The sequence below is a fragment of the Ovis canadensis genome, chromosome 3, assembly GCF_042477335.2.
Source record: "Ovis canadensis isolate MfBH-ARS-UI-01 breed Bighorn chromosome 3, ARS-UI_OviCan_v2, whole genome shotgun sequence".
Taxonomy (NCBI): domain Eukaryota; kingdom Metazoa; phylum Chordata; class Mammalia; order Artiodactyla; family Bovidae; genus Ovis; species Ovis canadensis.
Window position 1 is genome coordinate 86427267 of NC_091247.1, and position 26109 is coordinate 86453375.

The 26109-nt window shown below is 45.4% G+C and overlaps 1 long non-coding RNA gene across 1 annotated transcript; it reads left to right on the forward strand.

Moving 5' to 3' along the window:
* Nucleotides 1-3250: 3250 nt before the first annotated feature.
* On the forward strand, nt 3251-15575 carry LOC138437041 (uncharacterized). The gene is made up of 3 exons (XR_011255739.1): nt 3251-3755; nt 14243-14456; nt 15371-15575. It is a non-coding gene; the product is annotated as an uncharacterized lncRNA (long non-coding RNA).
* Nucleotides 15576-26109: the final 10534 nt, after the last annotated feature.

The window sequence follows — 26109 nt, forward strand, 5'->3', positions numbered from 1 at the left end:
TAATGACTGATGGGAGGATAGCAGATGAGAGCAACATGGTGCATCTGAATAGCTTAAAACTCAAAGGCGGAGGAGACTTTGCCTGTGAGTGCCTGATAGATGTGCAAGGAGAAGATTGCAGAAGGTCATCCCTGCCTCCTAGGCACAGAATTAGGCTGTACAATCCAGATAAGACAAGGAGGTAGAAGAAACAATGGTCTTGTACATTGAGAATGTAGAAGTGTTCATTACAAGGAAATGAGGTTTCAGCAAGGTGAAGTGAAAATAATAGGGATGAGTTAGTGAAAGTGGTGGAGAAGGAAATGGCAACCCCCTCCAGCGTTTTTGCCTGGAGAATCCTAGGGACAGAGGAGCCTGGCGGGCTGCCATCTATGGGGTGGCATGGAGTCGGACATGACTGAAGCGAGTTAGCATGCATGCATGCATTGGAGAAGGAACTGGCAACCCACTCCAGTATTCTTGCCTGGAGAATCCTAGGGACAGAGGAGCCTGGTGGGCTGCCATCTATGGGGTCACACAAAGTCGGACACGACTGAAGCGACTTAGCAGCAGCAGCAGTGAAAGTTGGCTCAGCTGGTAAAGAATCCACCTGCAGTATGGGAGACCTGAGTTTGATCCCTGGGTTGGGAAGATCTCCTGGAGAAGGGAGTGACTACCCATTCTAGTATTCTGATCTGGAGAATTCCATGCACAGTATAGTTCACGGAGCCTCAAAGTGTTGGACATGACTGAGCGACTTACACTTTCAGTGAAAAGCAGAGTTGGGAAAAAGTAAGCTCAATGCAATTCAAGGATGTACCTGTGGGACTTCCTTGGTGGTCCAGTGGCTAAGAATCCATACTCCCAATGCAGGGGGCCTGGGTTTGATCCCTGGTTGGGGAGATAGATCTCCCATGTTACAAGTAAGAGTTCACATGCCACTACTAAAAGATCCCTGCATGTCAAAACTAAGACCTGGTGTGTATTAACTATAATTATAATAATTGTAATATTATGAAAGTTTATTTGATTTATTTAAATAATTCTGTACCCCTGACCTGCTGCTGAGTCAGCTGAGGACAGTACCAAGAAGGCCAGAGTCTTGCCTCAGTCTCTCCCTTCTTCCAATGGGAACATGCCTGTGGGGAAGGCCTGTGTTCTCACCTGTAACATGTCCTAGCTTGCCACCTGGCCCACAGTGTTTTTTCTTGTCCATCACTGCCAAAGTCACTGGGTAAAGGATTTGGCCTGAAGCCAAAGCAAATAGCAGCTGAGAGACACCCAACAGTTGGCGTCTGGCTCAGATGGCTCTGGCGCCTTCCTAGAGAAGCCCCCTTCCCCCCAAGAAGTCTGCCTGGCTTGATGAAAACTACAGCTAACATATGTTCAGGGCTTTGGGGTTTACAGGCATTTCTGTGTATAATATCTCATTACATCCTCCCAAAGTATGTTGGCCGTAAGTTTTGACTCCCATTATATAGATGAAAGTGAAAGTCAGTCGTGTCTAACTCTTTACAACCCCATGGACTATACAGTCCATGGAATTCTCCAGGCCAGAATACTGGAGTGGGCAGCCTTTCCCTTCTCCAGGGGATCTTCCCAGCCCAGGGATCGAACCCAGGGCTCCTGCATTGCAGGCGGATTCTTTACCAGCTGAGCCACAAGGGAAGCCTCTGTCCTGGTGGCTCAGATGAACCTCTGACCTGGTGGTTCAAAGGGTAAAGTGTCTGCCTACAATGCGGGAGACCTGGGTTCAATGCCTGGATCGGGAAGATCCCCTGGAGAAGGAAATAGCAACCTACTCCAGTACTCTTGGCTAGAAAATTCCATGGATGGAGGAGCCTGGTAGGCTACAGTCCATGGAGTTGCAAAGAGACACTGATCCCTTCTCCCCAGCAACCATGAGTTCATTTGCTAAGTCTGTGAGTTTCTTTCTCACAGAAGTTTCTTTCTCACTTACTTATATATTATAAGTAATTTCATTTGTATGGAAGTGATAGTTAAGGCCTTTAGGAAGGTCATGTACACATTGCTATATTTAAAATGGATAAACAACAAAAACCTATTGTATAGCACATGGAACTCTGCTCAATGTTATGTGCCAGCCTGAATGGGACAGGGGTTTGGGAGAGAATGGATACGTGTGTATGTATTGCTGAGTCCCTTCACTGTTCACCTGAAACTATCATAACATTGTTAATCACTATACTCAGTACAAAATGTTTTTGGTGTTTAAAATAAATTTTTTTTTTAAAAAAAAGAGAAAAATGAATGACACTGAGTCATTAACTCTCTCTGAACATCAGCTTTTTTAGAAATGAAATAGGATTAAGACTTTCCCAGGTGGCGCTAGTGGTAAAGAACCCACCTGCCACTCTAGGAAACATAGGAGATGTGGGTTTGATCCCTGGGTTGGGAAGATCCCCTAGAGAAGTGGCATGGCAACCCACTCCAGTATTCTTGCCTGGAGAATCCCATGGATAGAGGAGCTTGGCGGGCTACAGTCCATGGGACTGCAAAGAGCCAGACATGACTAAAAACACACTCATGCATACATGCACTCACAGTTCAGGATCTTTCATACAAAGCTCAGGCTAGGGTCTCACTGACTCTTACCTCATCTTTATGTCCAGTAAAGAATCAGACCATTTATTCCTGATAGAATATCCAGGAATATTCCTAACAACATGCTGGGAGTCCACAGTCCAAATCTCTCAGTCCTTAACCCCCGTCACTCTCTTTGGCCATGTGGAGGGAGCACAGTTCCCTCATCACATCTAATCGGTTTTCCAGAGATCTCTGTTGTTTTGGAGCAAATAATGCTGAGAAAGGGGGATACAGAAGCTGGAAGGATGGAAACAAGATATTTCAGGGTATGCTGAACTGATTATTTCAGACCTGATCCTGTCTGAATCAACATTTCAGAACTGTGGTCTGAAGGGGCTGAGACAATCCCTGAAGAACTTCACAACGAAAGTGAAATGTCCAAGGGAACCCTTTCTCTGAACAGAGAAATCCAATGGGTACTTCCCAGACCCCCTGCCAGTTCTGACCTTGGACTTGCTCACGGGCAGGAGAGAAGACTGAAGTGATTTCATGCAACGGAGACCAGACCACCTTCTCCCTGCAGACTTTAGAGAAATTAATCCCTGGGCCAATGGGAAAATGCTAGTAAATTATTCACATGTATATCTGCTTGTCATTTAGTAAAGTGAGATTAATAACATGGGTCATAAGTCACTTGTGAAGCATAAGGGCTGTGGGTTGCTGTGTAGATTTTAAGCTTCCTCCCAGTGGCTAAAGTTGGTTTTTGTTGGGTCTGTCTTACTCCCTTCCTGTTCTCTCTACCAATAGCAGAGATAAGGACAGCAGGAAATACTGTTTGGATTCTGAGCTCTGTTCTCTCTGTACAACCCCTGTGCCCATGAGGGCAGGCAGGAGGAAGAGAAGGGCCACAGACTGGGGGCCTCACCGCCCAGCCCACAACATTCATGGGGACTCCTAGGAGACTCTTGAAGAAAGGACACCAGGAATAAGGCAATCTGGCTCCAGAACTGCCATATGTGATACACAGTGTTGTTATTACTAAGATGAAGAAGCTGAGGTTTAGAGAGGTCAAGCAATTTGCCCAAAGGCTTATAGCAAATAGAACCAGAATCTGCTGCCTCCACCTCCTTCTGCTTCTCCTACCACCACTTGAACCTTAACTTCACTGAGTTGGAATCTCATCATCACTGAAATAATGACAATTTTACTGGGCACTTTCTCCGTGTGAGGTAAGCACCTACTCCTGTTAACTCATTTAATCCTTAAAATAACCTATGGGCAGGAGCTATTTTTATCCCTGTTTACAGATGAGAGAACTGGGGCTTAGAGAGATCAGAAACCCACCCTAACCAAAGCCCGTGTTCTAATCCACCCTGCTGTATAAGTTCCCATGTGCAATTGGAATGATTTTCCCCACCCTCTGACCTCACCAGGTAACACTGAAGACAAAATTAGATGATAGATGTTAAGATGCTTTGCAAAAGTTAAATGTGTGTGGCATAAAAGAAAGACAAATTAAAATCTCAACTCCTGCAGATCTTATACTATAATAAAGCCCAAACTAACTCCGGCGAAACTGGTACAACCACAAGTCCTTGCTCACAGAAAGTGGTAGAGAGAGAGAGAAAATAGCACAAGCAAAACCGTAGGAGGCATATTGAACATGGTGCGTGTGTGCTAAGTCGCTTCAGTTGTGTCCGACTCTTCACAACCCCACGGACCATAGCCAATCAGGCTCCTCTGTCCACGGGATTTTCCAGGGAAGAATACTGGAGTGGGTAGCTGTTCTCTTCTCCAGGGGATCTTCCTGACCCAGGACTGAACTCATGTCTCTTATGCCTCCTGCACTGGCAGATGGGTTCAGTAGCTGACTGCAAAAAGAAGTTGCAAAGGTAGAGTGCAGGAGCTAAGAAGCCCCAGTCCTGGCCAGCGGGGCCAGGCTGCCCTCTCCCTGGGAAGGAAAGCAGGAGTTCAGGCAAGGATAGAGATTATGATGAAAGTGAGTGGAAGGGGGCTATACTCTTGATGCCACAGCGATGTGTGTGTGTGTGTGTGTGGGCGTGCACGCGCGAGACAGGCAGGGCCACTCACCCCACCCTCTGCAGTATCGTGCACAGTAGGTTCCACCTTTTCTTAAACACAGACCCTGCTCATCTTCCACCTAGCGCTTCTTGCTGCCACAGCCCCTGATCCCCTACAGAATCAAAATACACTCTACTCTTGGCGCAGACTCTTGCTCTCACTTGTGGGCCTTTTCCATGGACTTTTATGTCTCTGTTTACTTTGTGTGCTTCTTGAGTGGCTCATGCCTTTAAAGGAAATGCTCCAACCCCGGCCTGTCATTACGGCCCTTTGCCGGCCACTGGCTGTGCTCACCCCACTCCTGGGACGGGTGAGCCTGGGCTTTTAATTTGCTGTGACAGGAGATAATTGTTGCTTGGGTTTTGACCTCTGAAAATAAACCAGGGTGGTGCTTCCCAGCTGGGACTCCACAGAGGCAAGCTCATCCCTGCAGCCCGTGCCAGGGGAGGCTTAGCCAGGGTTGAAATGGCTGGTCTCAATGTCCCTCACCCCCTTTCCTTTTCTGGATCGCAAAACATACAATTAGTGTTTTCTTTAAGAGCTCAAGATGGCAAAGTTAAGAAAGTTCAGGGATACTTTCTGATATTGTATGCAAGGATTCCAGAGGGGGGATTCTCTGAAATCTCAGTCTCTGGGGATATTAACCCCTCCTCCACTCAGGTCTAATCCCCAGTTACAGTTCTGTTTAAGTTCAAGTACATCACAGCCAGCCCACCAGGGCTATACTCTGTGTCTTTTTCTTCTTTTTTAAAATACAACATCATGCATAGAAGTATCTAGGCAAGGTCTCACCAACCGAAACACTTGGAATTGCGATTCAGGTTATCGGGTTTTGACTGACGGGCAAGACACTTCTCACTCTAAAATGAGATAGCTGGAGAGATGTTCTAAGTTTCCTTCCAGCACAGGTATCCATTTGTCTTGAACTCCATTGCCTGGCTTGTTTCATCATATCAGAACTGTGAGAAGTATTGTGAAGCCTGAGTTGGTCATACAAGTTCAGACAGTATTAGGATGTCTAATTGTACATTTCAACTCTGGCTTGGGACTAAGATAATACAGAAGGAGAAGCAAGGACAGGGAAGCTCAGAGTGGTTGAGAAGAATGAATTCATGAGGACCCTGCCCCCATGTGCTCAGGGCCCAAAAAGGTCCTGCTTGAGCCCCAGGTCTCTGTTCAAATCTGTCCCTCTACTTCCAGGAGTCATGTATGGATGTGAGAGTTGGACTATAAAGAAAGCTGAGCACCGAAGAATTGATGGTTTAGAACTGTGGTGTTGGACAAGACTCGAGAGTCCCTTAGACTGCAAGAAGATCAAACCAGTCAATCCTAAAGGAAATCAGCCTGAATATTCACTGGAAGGACTGATGCTGAAGATGAAGTTCCAATACTTTGGCCACCTGATGCAAATAACTGACTCATTTGAAAAGACCCTGATGCTGGGAAAGATTGAAGGCAGGAGGAGAAGGGGGTGAGAGAGGATAAGATCACCAACTAGATGGACATAAGTTTAAGCAAGCTCCAGGAGTTGGTAATGGACAGGGAAGCCTGGTGTGCTATAGTCCATGGGGTCACAAAGAGTCAGACACCACCGAGTGACTGAACTGAACTGAACGCATTAGCTATGTGACCCTGAGAGAGTTATCTAACTTCTCTTAGTGTCCCCAGCTACAATGTGGGAAACCTTACAGACACCTCACTGAGCTGAGGTTTATGATAGATCTCCTGAGGTCTAAGATAGATCCAGTAAGTGTGGTAGTCATTTGTGCATCACTAACAATGCTCACTTTCTTCCTTTTGGGTATGCAGTCAAACAACATTTCCTTCATCCCTTGAAGTTGAACTTATTTATGTGGCTTGTTGTGGCCAATGAAATGAGAGCACTATTCTGTATTGCTCTATGCAGAAGCATTTAATAGTCAGTGTAAGACACTGCTGTGCTCCTTTTTCGCCTTGGCAACCTGTGATGTCATAGAAGGAACAGCTAGAAGCCCTTTTACTCCAGGTCAGCATATGAGGAAATGTGGAGCACAGCACCCAGCCAACCTTCACTGGACATTTAATGAGACTGAGAAGTAGACTTTACTTGCTCCTGAGGTCTGGGAAATACTTGTTACCACTGCACAAACTAGCTTACCCTGACTATAGCAATATTGATGAAGCACCTAGCAAACTTTTATAACAATTATTATCTCATAATAAAAGATAGTTCCCATCTTGATTCATACAAGAAGGCTAAGACTACTGTCTTTGGAAGCAACCACACAGACTCTAACACAGTTCTGTCACTTTCCTAGTGACAAAGGGTGAATTCAAAGTCACTGGAGGCTCTCAGGTCCCAGGTCAACACTGTATCCAAGAAAAAGGAAACTCCTTCCAGGAATCAGAGAGGAGTATCACTATTTGCCCCAGGTGTACAGTCAAGGCATCTTGTACCTGGGTTTTCACCAACCAGAAGGTAGGTGGTAGAGCATTTGGTTTCTTCAATGAATAACTTCAGTGAAGTTATTTCTCAGGCATAAGCCTAATACATCCTCTGCTCAGAGTAACAGATAACAGCTGGTTCAGTCAGTTCAGTCGCTCAGTCATGTCCGACTCTTTGCGACCCCATGAATTGCAGCATGCCAGGCCTCCCTGTCCATCACCAACTCCCGGAGTTCACTCAGACCCACGTCCATCGAGTCCATGATGCCATCCAGCTATCTCATCCTCTGTCATCCCCTTCTCCTCCTGCCCTCAATCCCTCCCAGCATCAGAGTCTTTCCAATGAGTCAACTCTTCACATGAGGTGGCCAAAGTACTGGAGTTTCAGCTTTAGCATCATTCCTTCCAAAGAAATCCCAGGGCTGATCTCCTTCAGAATGGACTGGTTGGATCTCCTTGCAGTCCAAGGGACTCTCAAGAGTCTTCTCCAACACCACAGTTCAAATGCATCAATTCTTCAGTGCTCAGCTTTCTTCACAGTCCAACTCTCACGTCCATACATGACCACTGGAAAAACCATAGCCTGACTAGATGGACCTTAGTTGGCAAAGTAATGTCTCTGCTTTTCAACATGCTGTCTAGGTTGGTCATAACTTTTCTCCCAAGGAGTAAGCGTCTTTTAATTTCATGGCTGCAGTCACCATCTGCAGTGATTTGGGAGCCCCAAAAAATAAAGTCTGACACTGTTTCCACTATTTCCCCATCTATTTCCCATGAAGTGATGGGACCAGATGCCATGATCTTCGTTTTCTGAATGTTGAGCTTTAAGCCAACTTTTTCAGTCTCCACTTTCATTTTCATCAAGAGGCTTTTTAGTTCCTCTTCACTTTCTGCCATAAGGGTGGTGTCATCTGTGTATCTGAGGTTACTGATATTTCTCCCGGCAATCTTGATTCCAGCTTGTGTTTCTTCCAGCCCAGCGTTTCTCATGATGTACTCTGCATATAAATTATATAAACAGGGTGACAATATACAGCCTTGATGTACCCCTTTTCCTATTTGGAACCAGTCTGTTGTTCCATGTCCAGTTCTAACTGTTGCCTGCTGACCTGCATACAGGTTTCTCAAGAGGTAGGTCAGGTGGTCTGGTATTCCCATCTCTTTCAGAATTTTCCACAGTGTATTATGATCCATACAGTCAAAGGCTTTGGCATAGTCAATAAAGCAGAAATAGATGTTTTTCTGGAACTCTCTTGCTTTTTCCATGATCCAGCAGATGTTGGTAATTTGATCTCCGGTTCCTCTGCCTTTTCTAAAACTAGCTTGAATATCTGGAAGTTCACGGTTCACGTATTGCTGAAGTCTGTCTTGGAGAATTTTGAGCATTACTTTACTAGCATGTGAGATGAGTGCAATTATGCAGTAGTTTGAGCATTCTTTGGCATTGCCTTTCTTTGGGATTGGAATGAAAACTGACCTTTTCCAGTCCTGTGGCCACTGCTGAGTTTTCCAAATTTGATGGTATATTGAGTGCAGCACTTTCACAGCATTATCTTTCAGGATTTGAAATAGGTCAACTGGAATTCCATCACCTCCACTAGCTTTGTTCATAGTGATGCTTTCTAAGGCCCACTTGACTTCACATTCCAGGATGTCTGGCTCTAGATAAGTGATCACACCATCGTGATTATCTTGGTCGTGAAGATCTTTTTTGTATAGTTCTTCTGTGTATTCTTGCCACCTCTTCTTAATATCTTCTGCTTCTGTTAGGTCCATACCATTTGCATCCTTTATCAAGCCCATCTTTGCATGAAATGTTCCCTTGGTATCTCTAATTTTCTGAAGAGAGCTCTAGTCTTTCCCATTCTGTTGTTTCCCTCTATTTCTTTGCATTGATCGCTGAGGAAGGCTTTCTTATCACTTCTCACTATTCTTTGGTAACAGCTGGGTACCTGATTCTAATATTTGGTATTGATTATCAGTAAAGACACCAAAATCTTTGTTCTTATTAACATGTCCTAGGAATGTTTTTCTTATTAAACTCACTAAGTTGTAAAACTATAGGAATCTTATTTACATTTGAGTAAAAGGAATCACAGAACCTGGTCATTCTTTTCGGGGAGTCGCTGGTGACAAAGCCATGTGTCACCAGTATAGAAGAAGCAACACAGGTAAAAGTTAAGGGCTTGACACTGGGTGCCCCTGAGACATGTGTCTGCATCCCGATTTCTTCACTTAACTGTAAATAGTATGTGTTCAAGAACTTAGAACTGGTTTTGATCCACAGACAATAGTCAATAAATATGTCTTATCATATACAATGGGCTAGTTGATAATTTTTCACGTTTCTATTATTGCTTTAGTCGTTTATTCATTCAAAAGATATTTGCTTCAAATTTTCTTGGTGACACGACTTCATTTCATGTTCCCAGAAACTCTCTGAGGTCGGTAATAATGTTCTCTTTTTTTCTTTTTGACTGAGCCACGCAGTTTGTGGAATCTTAGTTTCTTGACCAGGGATTGAACCCGGGACCTCAGTGGAGACGGTGCAGAGTCCTAACCACTGGACCACCAGGAAATTCCCTTGTTCTTATTTATTAGTGATTAAATTGAGGCACAGAGACAATAAGAATCTTGAGAGAACATAGCAAGTTAAGTGAACGAGCTGGTTAAGTGAAAACCAGATCTTAAATAAAGAAGTCTCACATAATCATAGCCATAGAGAAGCAGATCTTGTGAGTAAACTCCAAAATCTACACAGCTCTTGGGAGAAGAGAAAAGGTTCTTTTAATATCACCCAACTCACTCTGAAGCCCAGTGAGTTTGAACTTGACAGGGATATTTATTATAGAAAGGCATGCTGACCAAGAGTGAGTCATCTGAGCATAAATACAACCTGTGCAAAGAATGTGTGGTTAAAGAGGAAAAACAACCCCCACCCCCCAAAACCCAGGAGGTTATGCAGTCTCAACACAGCAGCCGAGGACCAGCATCCATTGTCCTCTGGCCAAGAGGTCTCCAGAAGGAGGATGGGGACCTGGGTCTCCAAGCCAATCCTTGAGCACAAGTTTAAAACTTATCCACTAAATTAAACACAATCTCGGGCATCTTACTTTCTCACAAGGCACCCTGGTGACCACTGAGATACTGACTGCACTCAGGAACAAGTGTGCACATCCTCTGGCCAAGCTCTGGGAGGAAGGAAGCTGGAGCTCTAGGACAGAGCTTGCCTCCAGCCACTCAGCGCTGCACCTCCCAGGTCTTTGCCAGATGCCGCCTCTGCATTCTCCAGAAAGTGGGGAGTCTGCTCTTCTCTCCCCCTCTTGAGTGGAGCGCCTTCTGCTCCTGACTTAGTCTGTGATTCCTGTGGAGAGAGAAGAGCCAAGTCTGGGTCCCTTTCCTTGGCCTCACTCCAGCCCACCTACCTAAGCACATCCTCATCCTTTAAAAAGAAAAGAACTTATCTGGCTGTACCAGGTCTTAGTTGTAGCATATGGAATTTTAGCTGTGGCATGTGGAATCTAGTTCCCTAATCAGGGATCAAACCTAGGCCACCTGCACTGGGAGCACTGAGTCTTAGCCACTGGACCACCAAGGAAGTCACTATCCTCATCCAAATAAAAGGGCCTGTGCACATCAATGCCTTCCAATAATGGCTGGGACTGGGGAGATGAACTCTCAGTGTGGTTCCACGATGCATCATCCAACCCAGGAAATGGTGGAGAGCGCAAAGGCAGACTTCTCAGTCGCTTCCGTGGTGTCCAGCTCTTTGTAACCCTGTGAACAGTAGCCTGCCAGGCTCCTCCTCTCCAGGCAAGAACAATGGAGTGGGTTGCCATGCCCTCCTCCAGTGGATCTTCCCGACCCAGGAATCGAACTCATGTCTCCTGTATCTCCTGCATTACAGGTGGATTCTTTACCCACTGAGCCACCTGAGAAGGCTAGGTGAGGCTCTAGAACAGCAGGCATAAAGCAGGACAATTCTAGGAAGACTGGGGGCCTCTGTCCATGCTTGTTCCTCATCAAATGAGTCTCTGAGTGCCCTGCTGCAAATTCTGGGGACTCTACCCTTGGCTAGTGCTGCGTTTACACTTACTGGCCAAAAGGTGCAAAAGAGAACCATGGGCAAATTTCAGCTGCCTGCCTGGAAATATAAGACAAGTATCCAGAGATTTAAATGAAGAAGTAGGTTTAGGGGTTTAATTTCTACCAAATCAACCCAATCATCATGGAATCCAGAGCCCCCAGCTTAGAAGACAGCTGCCTGCAGCCCAGTTGGTGGCATTTTGGGGAGCACAAGAGGGCTGCTTGTCTTCATTTGCACTGATTTGCTGCCGCCAGTTAAAGGGCTCTTATTTAAGACTAGAGTCATTTGTTTCCTCTTTATGCCTTGAACAAGAATTCCTCCCTAGGCTAGAGAATAAGTACAATGTTTGTAAACAGCTGTCTTTAGGCTGGCACAGCACCCTTTCCCTTATGCAACTGAGTTTTCTCTGAAAAGAGAGCTGTTAAAAGCCCAGCCTGACACTTACTGACTTGACTGTGCTGTATCCATGGGGAAATCAGAGTCATCGGTTTGAATGGGCTAATCAAGTTCTATGAATCACTGTTTACATGAATAGCTACTTTTCCAGAGACTAAAGCCACATGGCTGGGAAGAACAACTTTCAGCTGCTTTTCTTGCATCCGATCAAAATGACTTATCACTTGAATGTCATAATCATTGCAAAGTCTTTTTCACTTCCATGTTTTATACCAGACTGTTGAGTATTGGATGATTTAGCAATTTCAGTCCATTAAGCTTTTATAAGTTTAATCTGCGATTTAAAAAAAATCCTTCTCTTTGAGCATCTATGAAATGAGAAGAGTTAAGAACTTTAAAAATCAAGCAGTTGGCAGGAGACCAATAAGCCTCGTCCATCCACCTGAAAGATAGAACTTCATGGAAGCTAGGGGTGGAGATGTGTTAAAACAAATGTCTTCTGAATCTTCTGAAAATGTTATAAGCAGACTCACTCTGCAGAGTCTGATAAATGCCAGAGATTGAAAGGAGTCTCAGGGTGGTGTAATAGGCTGGCCACCTCACGCGAAGAGTTGACTCATTGGAAAAGACTCTGACACTGGGAGGGATTGGGGGCAGGAGGAAAAGGGGACGACAGAGGATGAGATGGCTGGATGGCGTCACGGACTCGATGGACGTGAGTCTGAGTGAACTCCGGGAGTTGGTGATGGACAGGGAGGCCTGGCGTGCTGTGATTCATGGGGTCGCAAAGAGTCAGACACGACTGAGTGACTGAACTGAACTGAACTGAACTGAGGGTTGCAATACTGCCCATGTGTCCTTGACTTTTCTAAAAGCTAATTCTCAAGATAAGCAGTCCAGGAAAGCACCTGGCAACGGTGGGGACTCAGGAAATAGTCATTGATGAACTGACCTGTCATTGTCCCAGCTTCCCGGGTACCTGGTGGAGCAACTTCGTCTTCCCAGAGGCTAAGACAGATTCCAGCCATGAATCTAACCCACTGAGGCGGCCCCTCCATTTCAGCCATCCATGGCCCATGTGGGCGGGAAGAGAGAAACTCTGAATGGTCACTTAACTGTGTTTGCTGTTAAAAGAGCAAACCTTAGATGCTTGCTCAGAAGCTATTTCCCTCCTTGTGGACAAGTGAGCCCTGCATAGGGGAGCAAGCCAGAGGATTGGTAGTGGGGCTTCTAGAGGTGATGATATTTTACAGCAACCCCAAAATGATCAGAAATGCCCCCAGCCTCTCTCAGGTGTGGAGCCTCACGCAAATGGATGGCTCAGAGTGGGTTTGTTGACACCCATGCTTGTGTGAGCACCGGGCAGCTGGAGGAGTCTGGGGCAGCAAGCGCAGACACACCTGGCGGAAGCTATATTGACAGACGGGCTGGGTCTTGAATGAGGGCAACCCAAGGTGATGCTGCGGAGCCTCATGCCAACTGGAAATCCCTACCTCCTGCCCCCAGCCCAACCACTCAATTTGACGCACAGGGCATCTGCAAGGACCCTTATCAGCCTTCTCCAGAGATGATATTTGCCACACACTGGCATTTCCTACACTCCTCCCGGCAGCCGCATCTCGGGGGGCTCCTGGGAGTTCATTGATGGAGCTACTCAGGATGGTGGGTCAGTAGGCTGGCATCCTTAAGGAGGTGGTGTTTAGCTCTGAACTGGGAGCTTCTGGGACTCAGTATCCCCTCTCCATATCCCTGCCATACCCAAACCCCAAGGTCACCTTTCCTAAGAAAGAACTCCTGCCGAACATTCCAGCCTTAGCTCCTTCCGATGTCCCTGCCATGCAGGCAGCCCCTGAGTGACAGCATCCCCTTAATGTGCAGTGGCAGTGGGCTGACTGCAGAAAGGTCACTCAAGGAGCGTGATGAGAATCCAGGCTTGTAAGCCTCACCCACGACACAGGCAGGATGAGGGGAACAGCATCCGGTACGCAGACACGTCTCCAGGTGCTCCTGAAACAGCGCTAGGGCTGGGAAGCACTAACAATTGGAACTTCAAAAGTGTGTTTAAATAGTCCTTACTTTGTTAAACCTGTGAAACAGTACATTTGACCCCCAGCTTTAGAAGCAGCTTCCTGACAGCTTTAGAAGAAGCAGTTCCCTCTTTTACTCAAACAAGGCTGCTCTCTGGATTCTTAACACTCTGGACCAGCAAGAATCTTTGAGCAGCTCCAGGGCAGCATGGGCTGCAAACCGCCTCCCTGAGCATTCCAGACTCCCACAGATGTGGCTCCCAGCCGCTCCCAAACTGATGCAGTTGAGTGAGGCCGTGGGCTTTCCTGCAGGGCTCACCAGATCCCAAAAGCTACTAGGAGGGGTTTTCCTTGGGTATGGAGCATTTACAGCTCAGGAAGAAGTCAGACTCGACCCACATTGCAGAATGAAGCCCTGGAAACAGCTACATTGCCGGATTGTGTGAAGGGCAGCGATGTGTCTTAAAAAAACAAACAAACAAAAAAAAAACATGAGCGAAGCCAGAAGGCCCGTTGCTAACAACATTCTGAATTAAGTAACAAGAAAGACTGTGCTTGTTGCTAGTGCTGAGGCAGGAAATAACTCCTTTTCCTTTAACTAATCTCTTTGTTTACTTTGTTTACTTTATTTCCTTTGTTCCATAGGACTGGCTCAGAGAAGGCCTGATTTTTTATTTTTATTTTTTGCTTTGTTTTATAGTTCTTGATCGGTAGGATTTGGTACTGTTGACCCTCAGTCCAGGGAGTCCCATGGCTGAAGCCACTTGCTCACAGTAGACTCGCTGCAGGACGAAGGGTGCCGGCAGCCTCGGCCAGCAACGCGTGTGCTCCTCAGCTGGGAGACCTCCTGCCTTGTCCACCATCACAGTCCCTGCCCAAGGCTGCTGGCTGAGCCAGGCAAGGCTGACCTGCAGGTTAGGTGGGGGTGGGTGGAGGGGGAGGCTTGGCACACTTTCTCACATTTGCTGTCAGGTGTTTGGCACTGTGCTTAATGAATGCCGAACACAAGACTGAGAGATGAGGAAACAACAGATGATTTCCAAAGAGGGCTGGACAGATTTCTCTGTCTCAGTTTCTGCTCACACTTACTCACAGATGCATTCAAAGTAGGGGAAAGGGGAGGATGGGAAGAAAAGAAGGAGAAGGAGGAAGAGGGGTGGGAGAGGAGGAGTGGGGTGGGGGGAGGAGGGAGAATGGAGTGGCGAGCTGCTGCTGCTGCTGCTAAGTCGCTTCAGTCGTGTCCGACTCTGTGCGACCCCATAGATGGAAGCCCACCAGGCTCCCCCATCCCTGGGATTCTCCAGGCAAGAACACTGGAGTGGGTTGCCATGGAGTGGCGAGAGGGAATGGTAAACCACAGGGTCCTCCGTGGGCTGCACTAGGCTGCCTAGGCGGTGACGGGAGAGCCCATCCCCCACCACCATGGCTCAGTGATGTCAGGCACATCAGCTGCCCGCTTCATCCATTCCTTCCATTGTGGAGAGATAAGAATAGGCCGTGGTGCATGGTGCTAGACCAGCAAGGCGGCACGTGCCCGCATTGCTCCTCACCCATGGTCTCTGGTGCCGGAGCACCCCTGGGGAACTGCGTAAATGTCCTGCTCTTTTTACAAAGTTGATTCTTTTTAATTCAAAGAACCCACTGGTTTGATCTCTGGTTTGTTCACACTGTGACCTCTGGAGACATGAGGGGTCTCTACCTCCGCTCTCCCCTGTCAATCAAGGATGGGGAGAGAAGACCCAGGAGCCAGTGTCCGAGGGAACCGGGGGGAGGGGCAATGCCCAACACATTTAACCCCTTTCTTCCCACACTGCTTTCTTCCTGGTAGAGACGTGTCACGACAACACCCAAGCTCAGTCCACCTGAACATCCGTGGCTCTTGGCACCACAGACGTCCCGGATGAAGAGATGGGTACATAATGTGTCCAAAGGCGAGATCCTACTTAAATACACTTTCCTGCCTTCCAATAACAGAAGGAAATCACTGTTCTTTTGGCTCAAGCAAAAAATAAAGCTGTTTTTTGAAAGCGCTATTTAAAGGGCTCATTATCTCACAGGCTGCTAACTATGTACTCCACACCACACTCAATAAAACTTCATATAACTGTCTTTGAAATTAACAGCCACCTCTTATGCTGCTCAAGTTATTAAAGACGTTGGTATGGCAGAGAGACTATAAACTTTCTATACTGGTGATTAGTCAGCGAGACTACAGCCCACCAAATCTCCCAGAGCGTTCCCAACAAAAAGTTCCTTGTGACCCAAGCACCAATTTTTCTTTCTTGTCTGTTCATTCTAATTCCGCTCAATTACTCCCGAGCAAGCTGTTTTATTCCTGTCAACTCATGTTATTTACTGGAGCCTGTCAGGAGGCCCAAAGTGGAGGCTGATATTATGTAGGATGTTTTGAGACTCATTAAAACACTTTAAAACAATCACCTATTGTGATATTCACAGCCGTAAATGGGGTGGCCATGCCTGGACCATTTGGAGCCTGGATCACTTTATTTACTTGCTATTAAAAGTTTCAGGTTAGAAATGCTTTGACTTGCTACACAAATTTTGGACCTGGAAACCCAGGACCTGGTCTGGGCTCCCGGTGGATTTTGAGTAAGGATCTGAAAGAAAACGGATTAAGTGTGTGTCTGTGGTGGGGGGAGGGGCGTATCCAGGAACAGCTCTGCCTTGGGCTGCTGGGCTGAGGAGGGATGGGGGTCCGCAGGCAGCCTCCAGTAGCCAGAGAGGTCTGCATCCCAGCACAGAGGATGATTTCCCCAGGAGAGTTTAAGAACAGTTTTCCTCTGAAAATGGAGCGGTCCCCTGCTGTCCCATTTAGTTCACCATTATTCCGTCATTATTCGTTATGTACAATACCTGAACTATTTGTAGGAGAAAGGCACCAGGCTAGACTTCCCAAGGCTGTAAAGCATGAAACTCTGTAGTTCTTGCATCATCAGATGAAGGGTCCATTCTACTGATGGCATGTGGAGCGTCAGGTTCAGCTGGAGCTCTGAGCCAGAGAGGAACCAAAGCAGCCTCAACCTGTCTGCCTACCCTCCCAGCTGCCCTTTACTTCCTCTCTGATCATCCAGGTGCCCACGGTTCCCTCTGCTATGAGCATCTACTCCTGACTGACCATTGCCAGGAGCTCAGCCTAGGCAGCCTCTGGATATGGAGGCTGACTTCTGTGCTAGAGCACAGAATCCAACAAAAAAACTGTAGTCAATCTGGGGTAGAAATAGAGGATTCTTGGTTTCCAAGTTCCAAGATCTGGAATTTCTTCTGGAGGGAAAAATGAGTTCTGCTTTCTTCAGTGATGCTAAGATGCTCTGCGATTCCAGTGGCTGCCATGGTCTCACAGGCTATGCTCAGAATAAGGTCAGGTCACCTTGCACGCTGTCAGAACATGGTGTTCCCACAAGTGCCACATCTGTTTACGGCCTGCCGTCCTCGCCCCATGGTGGTGGTTGTTCAGTTGCTCAGTCGTGTCCAACTCTTTGAGACTCCATGGACTGTAGCACACTGGGCTTTCCTGTCTTTCACTACATCCCTGAGTTTGCTCAGACTTAGGCCCTTTGAGTCGGTGATGCCATCCGATCATCTCATCCTCTGTTGTCTCCTTCTCCCTACCATGGTGGTAGCAGGAATCAGCCAGGAGTATCCCAGGCAGGGGAAAGTGAGGCTGGCGATCCAGAGCCATGTGCCAGGAGACAGTCACTTCTTTCTTCAACAGCATAAAGAGGAGGTTGAACTAATCAGTGTTTACCATGCTGTGTCCTTCAGGCAGTGAGATAGTGAGATGCTAATCTACACTCCGAGAGAAGTTGGTTCCCATCATGTCCCGGGGGGAAACGTTGCCCATGATATCCCCAGCTCTTAAACCAGCTTCTTCCTCCCATGAGTTTAAAAACTGCTGCATCAGGACTTCCCTGGAATCCATCTGCCAGTGCAGGGAACATGAGTTCAGTCCCTGTTCTGGGAAGATTCTACATGCCATGGGCAACAAAGCCCATGCTCCACCGCGAGAGAAGCCATTGCGACTAGATAAAGCCCACATGCATCAACGCAGAACCAGCTGGCCAAAAATAAATAATACCAGTGCTGCATTAACTGATCTTCAAGATCCCTCTAACTCTTGAAATTCTAGGATGCAAAAGACAGGGAACATAAATGCAAAAAGTTCTAAGGCATTTGCCCGAGGCAGTGATTTTACATCCTGACTGTGTATCAAAATCACCTGGGGAGCGTATCTTGAAAAATAAAACTCACAAGCCTATCTCTCAACCTGAAGGTTATGGTTCACTGAGTCTGGGATGAACCCCGGCATCTGCATTTCTAACTCGCTGGTCCACGTTGATATATGGCAGACATCATAGCTGATAAGCTGGGGTCAAGTTGAGAACCAGATACTTTCACGAGGCAATGAAATGAGAGAAGAGCTAAAGCAGGCTTTTAGTTGCTCACTTCTGTTCATGAGATTATTGGGCACATGGGTGACTGTGTCTGCTATATTTTTAGAAGATACTTTACCAGAAGTCAACAATTTAAGATACAGTGAGGAAGAATTAGTTTTGTTTTGTTTTAAACCACTGACTGCCCCTCAAACCACATCCCAAGGGCAAACATCTTACAGTTTAATTGATATGTAGCCATTGCCTGGAACTAGAGGGAAAGAGAAGCTGCTAGCTGCCCACCCCAGAAGTGATGGAGAAGGGTCCCTGTGAAAGGTGGCCTCTTCAGTGTCTGCTGGCTGCAGGCAGAGCTGCCCCAGGCTTCTGTCCAGGGGCTCAGAGCTTCAGGATGAGAAAACAGAAAGTCAGAAAGAGACAGATCGGCTTCCCAGGCCAGCAAGGCTAGTGCTTATGAACGGGGCAAGTTTCTGAGTGAGGAAACCACCTTGACCCCTGCATCGCTGGTCCGAATATACACACACACAAGAGAGAAGCTGGGCTGCTGGCCAGGCTGCCTACTGACTGAGGGAGTCTGGTCCTGCCAGGAGGACAAGCCAAAAGTGATGGATTCCTACATCAACTGAAGTTCAAGGTGAGGTGCAAACCCAGAAAATAAGCCTTCTTCCTAATACTCCCTCTCATACATCTGACAATCCAGACAAGCCGAATGACTCACTATTTAGACAGATCCTGGTTTTTTCCCCCCTTTGAGCATTCCTTCTGTTCTTTGGCTCCGCACTCCTGTCTGTTGGGCTCCTACACATACTTCAAGGCCTATGTCAGATGCCTCCTCCACTGATATCCCCATTAGATTTAGTGATAACACTCCCCTCTGGAGTTGCCAGAGTTTACTATTTGTATCTATCATCTGGAATTTTCACACAGTAGTATTTCATAGCTTCTTCCTCTGTAAGCCCCTGGAGAGTGGAGACTGGGTTTTTTTGTCTCCCTCTCATCCCATTATCTTCAGCATTGTGCTTTGTACACAATAGGTAGGTACCCAGGGAATGGAATGGAAGATGTTCATTGTAAACAGTAATTGTAAAGCATCATGGCCATCAGTACTTATCAGTGGGCAACCACTGGCACACCCTCTGTCTCTGTAGCATCCCTCCATTTCTGCAGCATCTCTGCAGCAAGACATTGAGAGATGGCTAGGCCTCCTGAGCAGAACCAAAGTCTTGACTGGCAGGTCTTTGGTAGAAAATGGTAGAAAATTTTCTACAATGGTAGAAAATTCATGGGTATTGGAGTCAGATCTGAATTTGAAGCTTGGTTTCATCACCTCATAGCCAGGTATCTTGGGCAGGTCACTGCATTTCTTTGAACTAGTTTCCAAATTTATAAACTTAGAGCAATAATGCCTATCACTCATTACATATAACCCTGCAAAATTTATGGCAGTTTATTTGTCACCAAGCAGGCATTCCATGCCTGCCCTCTCTTCTCTCCAACTTCTTTCAGTTCAGTTTAAAACTTCTTTACTCCTCCTTTAAAATGTGCAGGTTCACCAAGATTTCTCCAACCATATTTTTGAACCAAAAATTGAAGGAACATGATTCTGGTGCACTTCTGGAGTGATCAAACAAAATATTAGCTATTAAGACTGCCTCAGGAAATGCATGTGGCCACTCCATCAATATGACTTGTTCAGGGACTTCCCTGGTGGTTCAGTGCTGAAGAATCCGCCTTCCAGTGCAGGGGAAGTGGGTTCGATCCCTGGTCAGGGAGAGATCCCACATGCTGTGGAGCAATGAAGGCCAAGCTGCTACTCCTGAGCCCGTGCCCTCTAGAGCCCACTGCTGTGACGAAGGATCCTGCTTGCCACAGTGAAGAGCTCATGTGCTGCAACTGAGACCTGACCAGCCACATAAATGAACAAAGAAATCATCTTTTTTAAAAAAAAAAAAAAAAAGATTACTTGTTCATTTGAATGAAACAAAAAATGAAAACAATTCCAAAGCAACATCTGCCGTGTAGCAAACTCTTAGCACAGTTACCAGATCTCCATTTCACTCTGGGTCATGGAGACAGAACAGAGGTGGGGACAGGAAGGCCTCCCTGCTGTTCTGGGAGGCACCTCCTCAGGTTTATCACCTAAGACCTGCTTATCTGAATGACTCAGGGGAGAAGGTTTACATGCCGTCCATCTACTGGCTGACCCTTGGGTCACAGAGTCTCATACTCCATGTGAACTGCCGTTCATCTCTTGTCTTGTGATGTTTGCCTCAAAAGCGCTTGAGGAAATCAGACATGCAGCAACAGTAAGCTCTGCTGTTTGTTCCACAGCCAGAGTCTCGAATTAAGAAAAGGAAAAGAAAAAACGCTTATATGGGCCTTGGGTATTTCCAGTAGCTGGAATTTCCCACTGCTGGAAACCTAATGAAATAGTCTCAATACAGCATTTTATGGATCCTGTAGCAGAAGTTGAATTACCCTGAAAGGACCAGAGAGGCAGGCAGGAAGAAAGCCTGTGAGTGACCACGTCTCTAATAAATTAAACGGCTGTTTTTGTCTTGGTGGATGTGTGGTTATTTCATTATGGATGATAAGGTGAGATTTTTTTTTTCCTCCCAGAGTTTCAGAGAACATAGACACATCTTCAATTCATTACCCAGGAAACAGTAAGCATGGCTCCTTGTTCAAAATTCCAATCAAAAAAGCGGCCAGCAGGGTCCTAAAACAGCCCTCCTGTGGGCACGCCGGACTGTGTTTTGACTGGGACCCGTGGAGGCAGACTTCTGGGGCTCCATCTCTTAAACACGTGGTGTTCTGAATATGGCTCTGATGGTTGTTAGCCAAAGTGGATTTAACACACAGCCTCAAAACCAGCAGCTGCCTTTGCCACAGACATTGACCCCATCCTGCCTACAGACAGGCATCGGGTCTAATTATGCTGAGCATTTGCCAGAGTGTGGGATAAACGCAGGGGCTTCCCACCAGGGACGTTGCTATGACACAGTGGACTGGATTTAGCCCGAGAAAGAATAGTTGTGGTGTACAGTCCAGCCCAACTGCCCATTCCCTCTTCTTGACCTACCCTTTGTGGGAAGCCAGGAATGCCAAATATTTCTTGTCGCTCTGCCCAGGCTTTTTCTATATTTACAGTCCCCCCCACGCCCCGGCCCAGCCCCAGTCCTGTCTCATTTCCTGTGGCAGCTCAGGCATTCCTTCTCTCTCTCCTTGAATGGTTGCATTTTTGTTTGAGATGGTACCATCTCAGGTATTTCAAATGAAGAGAGACAAAAGCATAAAATGAGGGATTTCCCTGGAGGTCCAGTGGCTAAGACTCCACGCTTCTAATGCAGGGAGTGCAGGTTCAATTTCTGGTTGGGGAACTAAGATCCCACATGCCACGCACCCAAAAATAAAAATTGAAAAGCATAAAATGAAATCCACTGAACAAGAAGCTATGCTCTGGCTTCAGGAATGGGCACAATTCACAGTAAAAGAGTTGCCAGACTGTATCAGAGTTTCCAGGTGGTAGATAAGATACTTTTTTTTTTTTCTTCCAAAAAGTGAAATGCGATAGAGTCAAGCAGAGGCAGACCAAATGAACAGGCGGTGGAAGACTGATGGGAAGCATCTTTAAAGAACCACTGGCCAATCTGTGTGTTTTGCTTCCTGAAGGGCAAAATTAAGCCCTTATGTTGGGTCTTTCATTTTCAAGTTTCTTCTCTAATTCTAGAATCTCCTCTAACCACACTGGGACAAAGTGGGAATAGAATTTCATCTATAGTTATTGCTGCACACTTATGAGGACATCGTCTTCAACAAGTCCATTTTGCTCCAAAACACATTCTCAAAATCATTTCCAGGCAGTATAACCCTAAAGGCGAGGCTTCAGGGAAGCTATAGATGTTTTCACTGCAAACCTAGTAAAGAGAAAGTACAGGTATCCTGAGCAGGCCTCCTCTGGGTAGCAGAGCCCTGTGTCCCCATTTGTCTGGGATGAGCTCCGTTCATATCTATTGACCTGGAGTGAAGATTAATAGTGCCCTTTTTCAAAAGTGTCTAGTTTGGATGATAAATTAGACAGGCATCCTGCCTGCCACTATTTCTGATGTCCATTGCAAACATCGTATGTTCTCCCACCCTTCTAGCAGTTGGCTTAGCTCTCTGAGCTCATGTGCAGCACAGTGGTCACCAAGGCCACAGTGCTTCTCCTCCCTCAGAGAAGGTCCTGAGCTTTGCAGCCAGCTGATAGCTGCAGGCTGCAAAAGAGATTTTTTTTTTCCTCTCTCTCTCTTTTTTTCCTTTTGCAAATGAGATTTTTCTTTAAAACCTTGTGCTTGAAAATGTGACACTTGGTATCAGAATAGAAGACAAATCAGACCTCTGGGTTTCTTCTCTGTCTCAAGCCCTCTTTCTCATCAAGACTACTCCACTCCATCAGCATCTGCAGTGTAAACAGTTACTTTGCTGTAAGGACCCACTCAGTCCAGTTTTCCTTCCTTGCTGGGATGGGTGGAATGTCCTTAGGTGAAAAGAAAAATAACATCCACACATTTTTATCAGCAAATGTCAAAAACACATTGGGAGTCTGGACTGCTTGCTCAATAGACAAACAAAGCTGATTTAAATTCTGACAGTGAACATCCAAAATTAATATGCAGTAAACCTGTTCAGTGTGCATGATTTTGTATTTTAATTGGGGTTAATTTTAAATGCATTGCACCTGGGATGCTGCAAAATGCCTTGTTAATTTCCAAGCTAGCCATGACATTGATGGACATGGGATAGACACAGGGTCTGTTACCAGGACTTTCCTGCCAGATCCTACTTTGTTGAATTTAGGGTGACATTGCACAGAAGAAAGGGTTTTGGTTAAATTCTAGGGCAAAAAGAAGTAAAAAATGATTTGTCAAACCATACCCATTTGAATCAAATCCACATCTGTTTGCCTGTATCATGATATGATGTCTATAAATAGAATAAGATACAGGAACACTAAGAAAACAAAGCATGTTGGTTTTAGTGTGGGAATATCTCCCCGCACCGCCCCCACCCCCTATTTTATTTTGTTTGAGCAAATGGCTGAGAGTTAAACTGTAGAATATGTAGAATTGGAAAATTATCAATTGACTTAAAAAATGTCTCAGTTAGTTAGTGTTGGTGCCTCAGTTGTGTCTGACTCTTTTCAACTTCATGGACTGTAGCCCACCAGGCTCCTCTGTCCATGGAATTCTCCAGGCAAGAATACCGGAGTGGGTTGCCATTTCCTACTCCAGGAGATCTTCTCTACCCAGGGATCGAACCCAGGTCTCTCACATTGCAGGCAGCTTCTTTACTGTCTGAACCACCAGGGAAGCCCTGAAAACTGTCTCTAAATTCTGTAATCTACTTTGAAGAGACCTTTCAAGGACAGAGGTCATGCACTAAGCCACATAAGGAATGAACACAATGAGAAGAGCTGAAATAAAAAATAGTAAATACCCACACCCTGGTAGGGTAAAAAACTAAAACCCAGCTTGGGGCTGTTAGGGACCAAACGACGGGCTCTAGGACCTGAGTCATGTTTACCAAAAAGAGACAGGACATGTGCTCATCCTGCCTGGCCAATCACGTAACGCCAGCTACTCCTGTAACTGAGACAAAGAACTGCCTGTATATAAGCCGCCATACTTGTTTGTTCGGGGCTCTAGTCGGATTCCACTGTGCTGGAGGAGACTTGGGCCCTAGCGCGCTAGAAATAAACTCCCTTCTTGCGTTTGCATTACTGTGGTGGACTTGCTCTCTCGGTCGGTTCGGAGATACGGGCTCGATGCATAACAGGAGCAATTTACAATAAGAGTATATTTATTTGATAGACAGTTTTTGAACAGTAACTTTTCATATTTTCTTTGCTAGATGCTTAATCATTTATCATCCTGTGTTCAACAAACAAACAGCTCCATGTAGTTACTGTGGAATTCAATCCGCACAACTCTGTTTACACAGTGACCTGGCGCTGATGGGCTGCCTGAGTCAACTCCTCCCCTTCCTTTTATTAATTACATTCTTGACATTTGACTTGACACTAGTATTTTAGAGATTTAACACATAACACTTGTAAACAAATATAATATTCTTGGTGTGAGTTATTGCTTTTTATAAGAGTCAGTAGTTTCCAAACTAAAAAAAGAAAACAAATTATTTTGTCAGTTATAAGTTTCTAAGGCTTTTGTTGTTTTCTTTCTATTTGCTTCAGAATCTACCAGAGAATTCCTCTATAGTGAACCTGGTATGGAATTATTCTGCTCTTTCAAAAAAATAGCTGCTTTATGAAGTTGGAATGTATTAGAGTTGTTTATTTATACATTGGAAGTATCTGGCATGTGGCATGTGGTATGGATCTTGTTTAGTCATAGCACCAAAATGATTGTAAAGAATAGTATGTGTGCTGTGCTCAGTCACTCAGTCGCGTCTGACTCCTTGTGATCCCATGGACTGTAGCCCTCCAGGCTCCTCTGTCCATGCGGATTCTCCAGGAAAGACTGGATAACTGGTGTAAAAAAAAAAAAAAGAAGAAGAAGAAAGAAAGATTGCCCCTCTTTTAAGGAAGATGTTCCTCTATGGAGTATGTAGTAAAGAACCCTGCTGCTGAACGTGGAAGAATTGATGCTTTTGTGCTGTGGTGTTGGAGAAGACTCTTGAGAGTCCCTTGGACTGCAAGGAGATCCAACCAGTCCATTCTAAAGGAGATCAGTCCTGGGTGTTCTTTGGAAGGAATGATGCTAAAGCTGAAACTCCAGTACTCTGGCCACCTCATGCGAAGAGTTGACTCATTGGAAAAGACTCTGATGCTGGGAGGGATTGGGGGCAGGAGGAGAAGGGGACGACAGAGGATGAGATGGCTGGATGGCATCACTGACTCAATGGACAAGAGTTTGAGTGAACTCTGGGAGTTGGTGATGGACAGGGAGCCCTGGCGTGCTGTGATTCATGGGGTTGCGAAGAGTCGGACACGACTGAGCAACTGAACTGGACTGAACTGAACTGAAGTGATTTAGCATGCATGCATGTTCAGCATGCATGCTTCTAAGGAAATTGCTGTTTCAGCCTGGACCAAATGATTTTTTCTTTGATGCATCAAAAATAGCAGATTTACACCCATTTTCAGTACATATTCTGCATTTGTCATGTATAGTTTCTAACTCCTTAATCATTCCTTTGATTAACTAAATGTAATTTTAACAATTAGGCTGGAAATATATTACTAATTACCTTGAAAGTATAGTAAATATATAAACTTGTATAATTCAATAAGAAAAAGTCTCTCAAGTAACCCAATTAAAAAGTGTCCATTGATGGATGCGTGAATATATATACATACACACAACTATACACACATGCACATAATGAAATATTATTCAGCCATGAAAAACGAGGAAATCTTACTATTTGCAACAACATGGGTGGATGGTGAAAGCATTATGCTAAATGAAATAAGTCAGATGGAGAAAGACATGTACTGTAAGATACCATTTATATGTGGAACCTAAAAAAAATCTTATAGAAAAAGAGATGAGATTTGTGGTTATCAGAGGTAGTGGGTGGGGCTGGGAGGACTGAAAGAAGGTGGTCAAAAGGTACTAGCTTCCAGTTATAAGATAAATGCAAACTAGAGATGTCGTGTAGAACATGAGGTCTATAACTGACTCTGCTCTATGATAAATAGGAAAGTTTTAAGAGAGAGTAAATCCTAAGAGTTCTCACCACAAGAAGAAAATGTTTTTCTGTTCTTTCTGCTTTCTTTTCGTTTTATTGTTCTATATGAGAAAACAGCTGCTAGCTATATCTACATGGTAATTATTTTACAATATATGAATCAAACTATCATGCTGTATACCTTAAATTTAAACAGTGATGTATGTTGATCATTTCTTAATAAAACTGGGGAAAAACAGAGGGGAGATCTGGGATTGATATACAGATGAAAGCGAAGACACTGAAACAAATAAAGTCACCTGTTTTCCTATTAATGTATATAAACTTCAGCTCGAAAACAATGTAGAATTGGTGTGGTCCTCAGAGACCAAACATAATCAGTATATTTATAACAACAGTGATAATACATTATAGACATTTACATCAACAAATTCCCTTTCCAGAATATCCTGGAACTCTAAAACTA